Raw genomic sequence first — 527 nt, 5'->3', positions numbered from 1 at the left:
CATTGTTGAATGTTAAATGAGTCCTGGTAGGGATGCACATGTCTTCACAGAATCTGATATATAATGTTACAGATTCCGTGAGCTCGTCCAGATCGTTGGTGGCAGCTTCAAAAACACTCCAATCAGTGCAGTCGAAACAGGCTTGTAATGCCCACTCTGTTTAGTTAGTCCATCTCTTTACAGACTTTACTACAGGTTCAGCAGATTTTTTTGCAGAAGTTTTTGCCTGGAAGTCGGTATAATATGAACCTCAATGCACAGTTTATTTGCACTCATTTGCATGAGTTTTCTGAACTGTGTGTTTGTGCATTGAATACATTTTCATTCTTTCGTGGCACACACAAGGTGAATTTTTTTTTAAATATCCTGGCTACTAGGGCTGCACGATTAATCGAATGTGATTGTCATGCGCATTTTGTTAGTAAAGCCGGTTCTGTAATCAGCAGGGAATCATCATCACGTGCTTTCAGATGGAGCAGAGTTTACTACACATAGCCGTAGTTCACTGACAAGTTACGCAAAAAAAT

At 39.8% G+C, this 527-nt stretch overlaps 1 protein-coding gene across 1 annotated transcript in view; it reads left to right on the top strand.

Annotated features, from left to right (window-relative positions):
- LOC107669467 (voltage-dependent T-type calcium channel subunit alpha-1G) overlaps nucleotides 1–527 on the top strand; it is a 147,408-nt gene that overhangs the window by 45,056 nt on the left and 101,825 nt on the right. The window lies entirely within an intron of this gene.

The sequence above is a fragment of the Sinocyclocheilus anshuiensis genome, unplaced genomic scaffold, assembly GCF_001515605.1.
Source record: "Sinocyclocheilus anshuiensis isolate Anshui unplaced genomic scaffold, SAMN03320099.WGS_v1.1 scaffold252, whole genome shotgun sequence".
Taxonomy (NCBI): domain Eukaryota; kingdom Metazoa; phylum Chordata; class Actinopteri; order Cypriniformes; family Cyprinidae; genus Sinocyclocheilus; species Sinocyclocheilus anshuiensis.
This window is presented reverse-complemented; position numbering and strand designations above follow the sequence as displayed.